Source organism: Eleutherodactylus coqui, chromosome 6 (assembly GCF_035609145.1).
Source record: "Eleutherodactylus coqui strain aEleCoq1 chromosome 6, aEleCoq1.hap1, whole genome shotgun sequence".
NCBI lineage: Eukaryota > Metazoa > Chordata > Amphibia > Anura > Eleutherodactylidae > Eleutherodactylus > Eleutherodactylus coqui.
Window position 1 is genome coordinate 255,738 of NC_089842.1, and position 13,147 is coordinate 268,884.

General features: G+C 52.5%; 1 protein-coding gene across 6 annotated transcripts in view; it reads left to right on the forward strand.

Annotated features, from left to right (window-relative positions):
- The window catches only part of CEP164 (centrosomal protein 164), a 218,879-nt gene that overhangs the window by 969 nt on the left and 204,763 nt on the right, over positions 1 to 13,147 (forward strand). The gene's annotated exons all lie outside the window — the stretch shown is intronic.

Sequence of the window (13,147 nt, forward strand, 5' to 3'; positions counted from 1 at the left end):
CAGGGTGAAGGATACAATAAAGATGTTCCCTTTGGGCCCAGTGCCCACCGCCGTGACAGGCTTCGCAAGCGGAATTCCGCAGCGGAGTTCGTCACGGCGCCCCCAGAGACCCCATACTACTCTCCTCCGGATCCGATGTCCCGCATCCCATGCCGGTGCGCATGCACAGTACAGCGCATGACGCGCCGGCAGCGTCACGTGAAGTCATATGACACGGGCGTCTGTGGGCAGGGAAGGTTTTCCATAGCATGCCCCCCGATCCACGAGCAGAGACTCATTGCCACTCTCCGCTCGCGGCCTGTGAATTGCCACGATTCTCCTCAGTTTGACTATCTGTCACATAGGCCCACCGCGGAGATCCGTCTGCCGCCTCCTGCTCCCGACCGGCAGAGATTCGCCATGGACAGGGGGCCTTACTGTGTCCGAGGCGGTCAGCGACCGGCTGCAGGGTAGATGATATCCCACTGTTAGCTAACGCTCACTATTACGGTATGATGGCCGCGCCTTCTGACTGGCTCCGATCTCCTTAGGATGGAGGAGAGACTCCACTGCTCTCTAGTATTCTTCCTCCCTCTGTCTCTTCTGATGACGCCCTTGCTGTCTCACCGCACTATATCCCTCTCCTGCCCTTGTCTTTGCGCCTACTCCCAACTGACAGCGTACGCACACTTAAAGTTACCTTTACCATGTGGGCTCTGGTGTTGCTAAGCAACTACAGCACCAATCAGTAAGCTGCTGCTGGGTTATTTCAGGCCTCTATCAGGCGGGGCGCCTATTATGTCCCCTTGAGGCTCACAGTGACATCCCAGGAACGTATTAACTCTGACTACTCTGTAGGACACTGGGGCTGCGGGTATGTACTATAAGGATCGTGCTTTAATCGCCACTCGTGGTACGAGGAGCGTTGTGACACACGGGGGCGCTCAGGCGATGCTATGAACAACCGTCCGCCCCCGCGGAACAGGCAGGTAAGCCAGCGCTGAAGAGTATTGACAGTCGCTAGTTGTCCGCTGAAATACAGTTGAGAGGCGTCGCGCCAGCCGCGCCGCCCACCAGCCTGTCGGCGGCCAGCCGCGCCGCCCACCAGCCTGTCGGCGGCCACGTTTACGCTGGACGACTGTTTGCGTTGGCCCTTTCAGTGGTTTAGATGATGGTACCGTAAGGGGACGCTCACACACTGCAGGGTTGGTGCGGCTTTGCCAGATGTTCCCAGCAGACTTCACACCTTCAGTAAGGCCGGGCTCACACGCCACGTTCCCGTGACCCTGCGCACCTCTCCTCTTCCGGCTTCTCTGTACTGCAGATGGTTGGCATGGCTCGCCGTCGGACATGCGCAGCACAGATTTTCTTAGTAACTCCTGGTTTTCCCCGCCTGTGCGGGAACCGCGGGAAAGTGGAGCATGCTGCGATTTTTCTTCTGCGAAGGATCACTTTAGCATAGCATGCTATGGGCGGGATTTGCAGCGGAAGCCGGAGACGGTCGCCCACTCCAAATTCCGCAATTCAAATCCACCGGTGTGAGGGCTACTTGTTACTACCGGGGCCACTATGTGATGGGGGGATGCTTTGGGGAGGAGACACTTATTACTGGGTCCACTATGAGGGGGGATGGGACACTTGCCACTACTGGGGCCACTATGTGATGGGGGGATGCTTTGGGGAGGAGACACTTATTACTGGGACCACTGTGGGGGGGGATGGGACACTTGCCACTACCGGGGCCACTATGTGATGGGGGGATGCTTTGGGGAGGAGACACTTATTACTGGGTCCACTATGAGGGGGGATGGGACACTTGCCACTACCGGGGCCACTATGTGATGGGGGGATGCTTTGGGGAGGAGACACTTATTACTGGGACCACTGTGGGGGGACACTTGTTACTATAACTGTCTTACCGTTACAATCGGCCCTTTGAAGGCTGATGAAATGAGTTTGACATCCGTCTTCTGGAGTGACGCCCACTGCCCGGCCCCCTGTAGGCAGCAGTGTGGGCCAATACTGGCTTTCCCCAGAGGAGGTGCGGCGTCTGTCGCTGTGAAGACCTTGGTCCCACTAATATAGTGCAGCAGATTACTAATGCTGACCAGGCAGGCTAAATATCATACTGCCTCCTGCTGGACAATACGTGTGGCGCATATGTAGACACTTTCGTCTAACTTTATACCATCTGTTAGTTTGCGCCAAACCTTTGGCCATGCCCACTTCCTGGAAGTCATGCCCATTAATCAAGCAAAAGTTTCTAAAATGCATGATACAGGAGGTACAAGACGTGCACCTCGGTGTTTTGGCGCAGATTAAGGTAATATTGAGGTGTTTTTAGTTGTGGCGTACATTTTCCTAACGTTTCTAAGCGGGGTTTCTTCTTTAAATTAAAGGGGTGTCCAGGCTTAGAAAAACATTTTTGTTTTTTTTTCTGCCTTCCTGGGACCCTGCAGAGGCAGTTTTCCCCGGGCTGGGAGCTCCACCCTGCGGCCGAGGGCGGGGTTACATGGAGAATGGCGCGGCTGTGCTCCTGCTCACCTCCTAACATGTAGTGCACATTGTCCCCGCTATAGGGCCGGGTGCGGAATTATACGCCGCTGACCTCACGGGCCAATAACTGGCCAATACCGATCACGTTAACGGAGCGCTGTGTGTCAGAGGCCGAGCATGTGGACATGGGGGGGCATGGCGGTGATAACATGGCGAAGGATGACCTCTGCTGAATTATGTAGCATGTCTGCAGGTCCTGACCGGCTGCCATTGCTGGTCCTGTAAGTGGCCCGTTGGGTCCATCGTACATCCGTGGTTTTTGTATATGTATTGACTCTTTTCCCTACTCTGCTCTTTGTTAGGAGGGCAAGAACTTGTCTGGGGCTGCTAAAAGCACGGAGATTCGTCTGTCGACGCAGGATTTCACAACGCCCGTGGACAGGCAGCCCAAGGCTGGGTTCCCACGGGGCTTATTCCCGATGGCCGCAGCGAAAAACCGTGAGATTTCCACCGGGAGAACCGCTGCTTCAAAAGCAGGAGAGTGTGGCCGCAGCGGGAAAAAAAATGGACATGCTACGGTCGGCAAACCCGCGCCACAGCAACGGCTTCTGCCGGCTTAGCCGCAGCGGATTTGTTGTCCCGTGTGGACGAGATTTCTGAGAAAGCTCGTCCACATGGCTGGCTAATCCCAGGATTAGCGGCCGCATGCGGATTTGCCGCGGCGAAATTCCGCACAGAATTTCCACGGCAAATCCGGCCCGTGTGAAGCCAGCCTTAGGGGTGCATATCATGTATTGTAGAACTCTATTTATTTTTTGAGAGCAGAGAAAGAAAACCCAATTTTTTTTTTCCCCTCAGCATAAGGGCTTATTCCCATGGCCGTATGTACTGTGTCATTTAGGGCTTATTCCCGTGGCCGTATGTACTGTGTCATTTAGGGCTTATTCCCGTGGCCGTATGTACTGTGTCATTTAGGGCTTATTCACGTGGCCGTATGTACTGTGTCGTTTAGGGCTTATTCCCGTGGCCGTATGTACTGTGTCGTTTAGGGCTTATTCCCGTGGCCGTATGTACTGTGTCATTTAGGGCTTATTCCCGTGGCCGTATGTGCTGTGTCGTTTAGGGCTTATTCCCGTGGCCGTATGTACTGTGTCGTTTAGGGCTTATTCCCGTGGCCGTATGTACTGTGTCGTTTAGGGCTTATTCCCGTGGCCGTATGTACTGTGTCATTTAGGGCTTATTCCCGTGGCCGTATGTACTGTGTCGTTTAGGGCTTATTCACGTGGCCGTATGTGCTGTGTCGTTTAGGGCTTATTCCCGTGGCCGTATGTACTGTGTCGTTTAGGGCTTATTCCCGTGGCCGTATGTACTGTGTCGTTTAGGGCTTATTCCCGTGGCCGTATGTACTGTGTCATTTAGGGCTTATTCCCGTGGCCGTATGTACTGTGTCGTTTAGGGCTTATTCCCGTGGCCGTATGTACTGTGTCATTTAGGGCTTATTCACGTGGCCGTATGTGCTGTGTCGTTTAGGGCTTATTCCCGTGGCCGTATGTACTGTGTCGTTTAGGGCTTGTTCACGTGGCCGTATGTACTGTGTCGTTTAGGGCTTGTTCCCGGGGCCGGATGGACCGCGTCGTTTAGGGCTTGTTCCCGGGGGCCGGATGGACCGCGCCGTTTAGGGCTTGTTCCCGGGGGCCGGATGGACCGCGCCGTTTAGGGCTTGTTCCCGGGGGCCGGATGGACCGCGCCGTTTAGGGCTTGTTCCCGGGGGCCGGATGGACCGCGCCGTTTAGGGCTTGTTCCCGGGGGCCGGATGGACCGCGCCGTTTAGGGCTTGTTCCCGGGGGCCGGATGGACCGCGCCGTTTAGGGCTTGTTCCCGGGGGCCGGATGGACCGCGCCGTTTAGGGCTTGTTCCCGGGGGCCGGATGGACCGCGCCGTTTAGGGCTTGTTCCCGGGGGCCGGATGGACCGCGCCGTTTAGGGCTTGTTCCCGGGGGCCGGATGGACCGCGCCGTTTAGGGCTTGTTCCCGGGGGCCGGATGGACCGCGCCGTTTAGGGCTTGTTCCCGGGGGCCGGATGGACCGCGCCGTTTAGGGCTTGTTCCCGGGGGCCGGATGGACCGCGCCGTTTAGGGCTGGTTCCCGGGGGCCGGATGGACCGCGCCGTTTAGGGCTGGTTCCCGGGGCCGGATGGACCGCGCCGTTTAGGGCTGGTTCCCGGGGGCCGGATGGACCGCGCCGTTTAGGGCTGGTTCCCGGGGCCGGAGTTTTCCTCAGTATTTTGTGAGCCAAAACCAGGAGTGGAATATACAAAGAGAAAGTATAATGGAATGTTTTGCATTTCTTCCGTATTTTGGACCCGCTGCTGGTTTTGGCTCAGAAAATACTGAGGAAAAATCCGCCCACGGGAATAAGCCCTAAACGACGCGGTCCATCCGCCCACGGGAATAAGCCCTAAACGACGCGGTCCATCCGCCCACGGGAATAAGCCCTAAACGACGCGGTCCATCCGCCCACGGGAATAAGCCCTAAACGACGCGGTCCATCCGCCCACGGGAATAAGCCCTAAACGACACGCTACGTTTTTTTCTTGCCCTGTCTTTTGCCGAGATGCGCAGGAAGCTCCTATAGACTTCAATGGAGGCTGCAAAAATGGGAGGGGCGGGAGTTACCTGGCGTACAGTGCTGAGAAAGGAAGACAATTGGCCCAAACGAACCATTATTGGTGATTGTGAACGATTAATGGTTTTCGTGGCTTCTGTGTAATGTTTTGGCTGATCCGCAGCAGCAGGCCGTGTGTTTAGTCCGGGACACAATGGCGGTAATCATTCATTCATGCAATTATAAAAGCATACGTACGGCCGTGTGAAGTGGGACTTGGGTGCTTGGTTTACAGTTTATGCTGAGCAGGATAAAGGGCTCAGTCACACGTGCGCATCGACACTAGAAGACGGCCGCACTGCAGATGTGGACGAATCTCCGCACCGCCGACACAAAGGACGTGACCGGCTCCATTGCCAGTCATGTGTTCTTTCTTCGGCGCTGTGGGGAGTCGTCCGTCCTGAAGTGCAGCCGTCTTCTTCGTGCAGTAAGGGGTCAGTCACATGGGCACATCGGCGCCCGTGTGACTAAGCCCAAATAGTATGTTCACTTTACTGTACGGGTCGTTACAGATACCATGATGCCAAATGTGTTGGGATTTTACATTTATTTATTTTATTTTATTTTTTGTAAGAAAATGGAGTGCAAAGAAGCTTTTTTTTTTTTTTTGCACTTTTAACCCTCTGCAATCCAATTTTGGATTCAGGGATTCCTAGGGGGCTTTCTCTTTCTGACATTATACATTTGCGCCATCTGCTGGCTAGAGCCAGTACTGCGGTATGGGACATGCTGGAGAGGCCCCCGACAACAGAGCGGCCAGTAATACACAGTAAGAATACCCTGCCGGACATCTTCAGACATTGGAGCTGTAGAGCCTTCAATCAGAATGTCTTCAGACGTCAGACAGTGGATTGGAAAGGGTTAATGTCCCTGTGGGGGACTTGAACTACCATCGCAATGCCTCAGCCCCCACAATAATCATCGGCAATGGCAAGTCGGGGTATTTGTCCTTCCTTTATGCAAGAGGGGTTGAAGAGGAAACTTCTCCTTTAACCCCGATGAAAAGGCTAACCCAAGACCAAACGATGATGCCTTCCTGGTCGAGGCCAGACTGCCGGCTTCTCCCAGGATGTGGGTGTCGATGGACCTCAAACCGCATGCAACTTATTTCTCGCCCTCTTCAAAATTTCACAATCTCGTCTCGCCCCTCATCCCAAATAGCTCCATAGTCAGGAGTGCCGGATTTACTGCCGCCGGAAGCGGCGCTTCCAGTCCCTTCAATTCCAAAAGCCCAACGGAAAGTTTTGTATGATTGTAAGCCCCAATGTCCACGGGTGATTCTGATTAGCCGAAGATCCGCAGAGTCAGCCACCCTTAGGGATACATGGGCGTCCGTCCGCAAATGAAAGAAGGCATGCCGATTTGCTTTGCGGACCTTTTTGTCGCAGCTCGCTTCATTTCAGTGCGGATCCCACTTTTATTGAAGGCAGTGGAAGCCATCCGATCCGCGGCACGTCGACAATTGACATCGCGGATACTGTGGGAAAGCAGAAGTTAAAAAAACCCCCAAAACTCCACTGTGTTTCCACACACATACGCTGTGAAGAAAAAGAAGACCCGGACAGGTACGCAGTGTCCTTGGCGCGGGCAATTAATAAAGGGGGCCTATATGGCGACTGTAGCGTTAAAGGACACTCGCTTCCATGTCCCCATCCATCCCCAATCTCAAGGATTCCTCAGATGTGCCATAACTGTGGGGAGAGAATGATGTCCTTTCCAGTTCCAATTTCTTCCTTTTGGGACGTCTCCACCCCTCCCCTTTTTTGCTGTATCTTTACAAAGATAATGGCGATGTTGCGTTCGCCCTGAGCGTAAGACACGCCCCGCCCAGGAAACCCGCAAATAGAAGGCTGGTCATCATGTGCAGACCGTGGAAACAAGGACCTACACAGGACTGTCCTTTGAGCGATTATCTGCAGTGCCCGAAAAGTGGACGATGGGCACACATTTACACGCACCGTTTAATGCTAAAGTGATTGCCGATTAGCGATTTTTAGCGATCATCGGCTGGTGTAAATGGGCCTTTAGGTGAATGCAGACGGTCAGGTCGGATTCCAGCTGCGGGATGCGACCGCTGCCCCGCAGTGACCTCCGGCTTACCTGTCCAGCGTCTTCACTCTGCTCTGCGGATATGCCGGCTGGCGCACAGCCTCACATGCGCAGTGCAGAGCCAGTGCTTGATAGATGACGCGACAGTGCGAGCCTCGGACATGCCGCAATGCTGTTTCTGCGCGAGTTTTCCACGTTAGGATTGCAATGGTTTATGCAATCCTATGCAGACAACCACAATTCCTGTGGCAGTGTGCAACTGCAGAAATTACATATGAAATCTTGCCACGAAATGTCCTCCCGTGTGCCTTCAGCCTCAGTGGTGATCCACAGAATAAGGCCTCATGTCCACGGGATTTCCTGCACGTGGATCTGCGCCCCATAGGGATGCATTGGACACCTGCGGGTAGTTAAATACCTGCGGATGTACTTTTTCGCTTCAGGGAAAAAATACACAACATGCTCCATTTTTGTGCGGGTCTCCCTTCCGGATCCGCGGAACACCCGTACCAGAATTAAAACTCACCTGTCCGGACGCTGCAGATCTTCCCTCCGTCGTGGCCGGATCTTCTTTCTTCGGCCCGGCGGGTGTGCCCGGCACATGTGCGCGGCATGCTGCTGGCATGCCGAGCACATCCGCCGGGCCGAAGAAAGAAGATCCGGCCGCAACGGAGGGAAGAACTGCAGCGTCCGGACAGGTGAGTTTATTCTTATTTTTAGCCTCATGTCCACGGGGCAGGAGGAACCCGCTGCGGGATTCTCCATGAAGAATCCCCGTGGGCATGAGGCCTAAAGGTAACATGTCATTTATGCTGTATAGTGACCACCGTAAAGAAAAACTGGCGGACTTTCAGAGTCCTCAAAAACCGGGGGAGCAAGCTGTCAGCGGCCACAGCAGCAGAGTGGTGGCATCTGGTACAGCTGAGAGGCTGCACAGACACGTCTGCGGAGGGAGCTGTGAGGCAGCAGATGGCCCGGGAAGATGCTCTGTGGCTTCGTAAGTCACAGCGCAAGGGCTTTGTCAGGGGAGATGGGAGGGCACAGCCTCACAGCAGGGGGATTCCTAGAGCGGCTGCAGGATCACACTGTCAGCGCAGGTGCTGCTTAGCAGTTCACCACGGGGAGAAGGAAGGGGGACAGCTGCTTCGGAGAGAGGGATTGCTGCGGTGTGCTAGGATCTTGCTCATGGCAGCCAATCAGCTCCTGGGGGCATCACCGCCCTGTCAAGCACCCTGTATCTTGTCTCCACCCATACTTCCGGTGGCGTCAAGATACAATAGTACCACAGGTGAGAACCAAGAAAAGAATTGGACCAAGCCCGTGTGTGTCAGAGCCGGCGCGGTCAGCCTGCAACATGTTGATGCTGGTTTCCATCAGCTGATTCTGGAAGTTCTTTTCTTTGAAAGTTATGTTTTTTTTCGCATTGTATATCTTAAATGCACTGATGGGAATTCATTAATAGTCATTTTGACTTTAAATTTAGTTAAAAAACCGAAGATTAAAAAAAAATACCAAAAATTGAGAAAAATGTGTTAACTTTTAAGACCATTTTGTGGTAAATCCTGACATCTAGGATTTTTTTCAAAATTTTTTTCATTTTCAGCGCCCCAAAATACATGGAAATTAGTTGAAAATATTCAAACAGCTTTTTAGTCGCAGATCTGTGCTATCGGTAATCTCCAGGATTGCAATCGCCATGCTGTAGAACTTACACCTGGTATACAGGGAGAGACACAGCAGTCCCCTTACTACAGATCCCACCGGAGATCTCGGGAGTATATATTCTCCTTTGCAGCCAGCATACGGTGGATTACTAAAGAACCTCCCTATACTGCGGCTGACGACAGGATCTCGTACCCTCCTTCACAACTACCACACTGGGGGACACCTGACAACACCCCTATACTGTGGCTGACATCAGGATCTCATACCCTCCTCCACAACTTCCACACTGGGGGACACCTGGCAACACCCCTATACTGCGGCTGACATCAGGATCTTGTACCCTCCTCCACAACTACCACACTGGGGGACACCTGACAACACCCCTATACTGTGGCTGACATCAGGATCTCGTACCCTCCTCCACAACTACCACACTGGGGGACACCTGACAACACCCCTATACTGCGGCTGACATCAGGATCTCATACCCTCCTTCACAACTACCACACGGGGGGACACCTGACAACACCCCTATACTGCGGCTGACATCAGGATCTTGTACCCTCCTCCACAACTACCACACTGGGGGACACCTGACAACACCCCTATACTGCGGCTGACATCAGGATCTCGTACCCTCCTTCACAACTAACACACGGGGGGACACCTGACAACACCCCTATACTGCAGCTGACATCAGGATCTCGTACCCTCCTCCACAACTTCCACACTGGGGGACACCTGGCAACACCCCTATACTGCGGCTGACATCAGGATCTCATACCCTCCTTCACAACTACCACATGGGGGGACACCTGACAACACCCCTATACTGAGGCTGACATCAGGATCTTGTACCCTCCTTCACAACTAACACACGGGGGGACACCTGACAACACCCCTATACTGTGGCTGACATCAGGATCTCGTACCCTCCTCCACAACTGCCACACTGGGGGACACCTGACAACACCCCTATACTGCGGCTGACATCAGGATCTCGTACCCTCCTTCACAACTAACACACGGGGGGACACCTGACAACACCCCTATACTGCGGCTGACATCAGGATCTCGTACCCTCCTTCACAACTAACACACGGGGGGACACCTGACAACACCCCTATACTGTGGCTGACATCAGGATCTCGTACCCTCCACAACTACCACACTGGGGGACACCTGACAACACCCCTATACTGCGGCTGACATCAGGATCTCGTACCCTCCTCCACAACTACCACACTGGGGGACACCTGACAATACCCCTATACTGCGGCTGACATCAGGATCTTGTACCCTCCTCCACAAGTACCACACTGGGGGACACCTGACAACACCCCTATACTGCGGCTGACATCAGGATCTCGTACCCTCCTCCACAACTACCACACTGGGGGACACCTGACAACACCCCTATACTGCGGCTGACATCAGGATCTCATACCCTCCTTCACAACTACCACACGGGGGGACACCTGACAACACCCCTATACTGTGGCTGACATCAGGATCTCGTACCCTCCTCCAAAACTACCACACTGTGGGATACCTGATAATCTCCCTGTACTGCGGCTGTTTGGCACAGTATTGCATTCATTACAACTCTGGGACATTTACAGGTCCCCTTAGGGAACCTCAGCACAATTTGCAAAATCCCCTCCAAAGGCAAAAAACACAGAAGAGGACCTGTCATGGGCCCCACCAGAAAGAACCCCTCTATCGACAAACTCAAGGTACTTGCAAGGGGGAAAACCTGCAGCGACTCTGACCCGAAGCCTATCCTGTCTACTTCAGTGGAAATGGCCTCGGCTGCCCGTTTAGAACCCCCTGGTAGATCAGTTCAGACTTTGCAACAACTATCTGAACAGCTCTTGTCAGCAATTTAAACATCTGTCACTACCCTCACGGGCAAATCTCCAATGTCAGCTGCTGTACTAGAGCTCTGGAAACAAAAGGCGAATGACTTGGGAAATCACTCACAGCGTAATAATCTTTGGGTTGTGGGCCTGCCAGAACGTGCTGAGGGGCCTGAGGAGCTCATGGAACGTTGGCTGCGTGAACGGCTCCCAGATGCTTCCCTGATGCAGGTCTTTGTGGTGGAACGAGCCCACCGAGTGCCCATGAAACTGCCTATACTGGGTGCTCCTTCTGGACCGCTGCTGGCAGAGCTGCTCAGCTCTTGGGATAGGGATGCGATCCTGCAAGCTGCAAGGAAAAGAGGTCCTCTTCGTTATGACAACGCTGCCATATCCATCTTCCCGGACTTCTCAGCGGATCTCCAAAAGCAGGGAGCATCTTTGTTCGGGATTAAAAGGCAACTCTGAGACCTCCAGCTGCCATACTCCATGGCTTGTCCGGCATGGCTGCGATTGGTGGATGGAGACTGCACTCGTTTCTTCTCCTCTCTGTCTGAAGCCGAGGAGTGGCTGGCCACCAGGCGTGAACCAGAGACACTGCAATCTGTATGTAACCATTCTCTTCTTTCAGGCATCGGGACTGCTATGAGATGTGACGACATGCACCCAAGTCGCCCTGATGTTCCTCGGGGACCCTATGCGCACGTGTGAATCTGTGACAGCATTTCCAGGGTGTCCATTGTCAGTTGTGGATTGCTATGCTCTACTCCCCTGCCGCCGGCTGTTCTGTCTCTTCTTTGTTCTCTCTTGTATTTCACCCCGACAACAATCATTTTCCTATCATGCTGCCCACAACCACGCCCTTAGCCGTATTGATTATATATTTGGATCCCCTTCCTTATTCCAGAAAATTAACTCTATAGAATTCCTTCCTAGAGAAGTATCTGATCACTCGCCGATTCGAGTGGTCCTGAAAATCCTTGGACTAGCTGTCCCCAGAAGATGGAAAATACGCCCGTTCTGGCTCTCACTGCCTGGCCTAAATGACCATATACTGGGCCACATCCAGATCTATGAGGCCTGCCCTGATGATAGTCTGGTGTGGGAGGGGTTCAAGCCCGACCTCAGAGGCTGCTTTAGATCCTCATTTGTGTTTGTTAAGAAAGCTGCGGCTTGAGAAGGAGAACTCTTGGCGGAACAGTGTCAGTGACTGGAGATGGAATTAATAGCTAAGCCTTCTGATGAGAATAGAAATAGATGGTTGCAGATTGGTAGGGACTACTTGTTATATTTAAGAGAAAAGGCCCAGAGGAATCACTTTAGTTGTCCACCTTTTTTGAATTGAGCAATCAGTCAAGCAAGTTGTCGGCCTTCATGGCCTGCCAGGAGAGTGCCCCATCGCGATATTGAGGATTAAGTTGGCTGAGGGAGTCGCACTCTCGGATCTGATGGATATCCTGGATAGATTTCAACTATTCTGTCGTACGCTGTATCAATCCCAAGCTGATTATTGCCCTATAAGACTAAATACCTACTTGGCAGCTATAGTATTTCCCAAAGTACAAGATACTCACAAATCCCTAATAGACTTCCCTATTATGATGGACGGAATTGTGGAGTCAATGAAGGTCATGACTAAAGGCAAGACCCCAAAAGTAGTAGAAGAAAGTTTCAGCATACGTAAACTTCGTAAAAAGGATTTAAACTAATCTTTATTTTCAAGCTTGAAAAAGGCCTCTTTTAGGCCGAAACGTAGCCTACAGTTTTAAGACCATGGAATAATAAAGATTAGCTTCTTTTTATGTATGCTGCCAATTTCTTCTACTACTTTTGGGACTGATGATCCAGTCTTGAGGCTCCGACTCACAACTAGTGGCTTGCATTTTTCCACCTCCTCCTTTGGAGACATATATGGAGTGCTGCTCGATAACTCTTCTGTTGTAAAGGAAGACCCCGGGACCGGATGGTCTACCGCTGGAGGTCTACTTACAATACAGAAGGAATCGTGCCACACTTGCTTTCTTTATACAAATATGTATTTGAGGAGGGCCACCTTCTGGAGCTAGCATAGTGCTGATCTTCAAGCCCAATAAAGACCCGGAGGACTGTGGTTTATATAGGGCCATTTCGCTATTAATTACTGATTTATAAGATATTGGGCTCTCACCTAAATCGAGCTATAAAAGAAGTGATACATCCTGACCAAGCGGGCTTTATTTTGGGAATGTCAACCTCAGAAAATATTAGAAGGACACAGGTGGGGGTCGGACTGGGCATTGGCTTCATTAGACGCTGCTAAAGCATTTGATTCTGTTGAGTAGCCGTATTTGATAGATGTACTTCGGAGATTCGGATATGGAGAATCATTTATTAAGTGGATCTCTATTCTGTATAGATCTCCGGTAGCCATGGTTGCGGTAAACGGTCTGACTTCCA